The 1,640-nt window shown below is 42.1% G+C and overlaps 1 protein-coding gene across 1 annotated transcript in view; it reads left to right on the forward strand.

The window, feature by feature from the left end:
* The first annotated feature begins 1,381 nt into the window (after positions 1–1,381).
* The window catches only part of marveld2b (MARVEL domain containing 2b), a 13,319-nt gene continuing 13,060 nt past the window's right edge, over positions 1,382–1,640 (forward strand). Inside the window, exon 1 of the mRNA XM_008300952.1 lies at positions 1,382–1,435. The gene's annotated coding sequence lies outside the window, so the exon portion shown is untranslated. The remainder of the gene's footprint in view (positions 1,436–1,640) is intronic.

A 1,640-nucleotide genomic window follows, 5' to 3' on the forward strand; every position in this document is an offset into this window, starting at 1 on the left:
GCGACCCTAGTGAGGATTAAGCGGTGTATAGATAATGGATGGATAAACAAACTTAATCCAGCAAAAAATATGTTTTCTCACAAAAAGTATTAGACAATGTAGTTTAGTTGTATAGAAACTATATTTAAACAGACAGGGCTATTGTCGTGATGTCTGACAACTGACGTTGGTCACTGACCTTATCTGAAGAAATGGAAGCAGCTGACTGCTTAGGCAGGCTTCTCTATTTGTATTCAAGTATGCACACACGTGCTTTCAAATGGGACCCATGTAACACAGTCAACTCATAAACCCACAACAAGCCCAGCTTCCAAAGGTGACTGAGTAGAACCAGGTCGTCCTCCAGCCTGACAGCAACGTGGTACACATATAATCTCAGTGAAGTGACTTAATCATCAGTTGTCACATCTAAGGGTTTCAGCATTTTTTCCCAGTATCCCACCATTACTATCTCAGGTCTTGCTGACCCCTGCACTGAGATTACTTTTTCAGCTTTTTCTGAATGAAGAAGAATTTGTTTCCAGCAACTGTGAGTCTAGTCTCTTTCAGCACAGAAATAGCACAAAAAAATCGCTCAGAAACATAAAGGCACAGTCCATAGTTATAAAATCAGATGAGCATTTTTAAGTGGGGAACGCAGCATGAGACAGTGTCAGGGCTGGAGACATCACAGCTGATATAGACTTAGTTCAGAGACTTAACAAGCAGCAGAGGTCCCTCTGTGAAACTGGTCGACTGAGCCACACAGCAGTCATGCTCACTAACTCAATCTGAGCAGCTGAACTTTCCTGTTGTTGCAGAGTAGTTTTCCATCAGCAAAACTGAGCAACAACTATGTTTTAAAAGTTAAGATATTACTTGAGAAAGTGTGTGTTACAATAGAACACAAGAAAACAGACGACTTGGTGTTATTGAAGATTTCCTTTAAATGCTTACTTCTGATAAACACTGTGTGAAATGAGCTCAGCTTGTCTGATCCTCAGTAACATGAGCAGATGATGGGACTATGTTTCAAGGCGTTTTATTTATAACCATGCTACACAGTAAACCATTCTTAAAAACTAGCAGACTCTCTGCATAATAGTTTTCACTTTTGTTAGTGCTAATGCTAACACAGACTGACAGATTAAAAGTTGACCAAACTATCCTATACAGCAATTTATTGAACGCGTTTTGCTGTACGAAAAGAAAACCGGGAAGGCTGATGCGGCAGGAGGCCATGAACGCATCGTGAGGCTGGTTCGACCTGCCAGGTGAGTTTCACTGAGACTGACCTGGGATCAGCTCTCTCTCCCGACAATTTTCCTCACCTAACTGCGTTCACATTTTCTGCTGACCTGGGATCACTGTGAGAGAGGACGGGACAAAGGCAATAGATTGTCAGGCAGGATGTTTCTGCTCGTTTCACCGAGAAGAAGAGACGGAGAATCAGCAGGTAAGGCTCTCCAAACATCCTGTGAGCTCTCGCTTCAGACACACAATGGCATAGTTTCTTAACATTTAGTGCGTCGCGTTGTTTACACCTGTTTTCAATTCAACTCAGTTCAATTAAAGAAACTTTATTTGTATCCTGTGGGACTTTAAGAAACGTAGGGTTGCAAGTTGCTTGGTGGTTAGCATCGTTGCCTCGCGTCAAGGTC

This window comes from Stegastes partitus, unplaced genomic scaffold (genome assembly GCF_000690725.1).
Source record: "Stegastes partitus isolate 25-593 unplaced genomic scaffold, Stegastes_partitus-1.0.2 Scaffold1612, whole genome shotgun sequence".
NCBI lineage: Eukaryota > Metazoa > Chordata > Actinopteri > Pomacentridae > Stegastes > Stegastes partitus.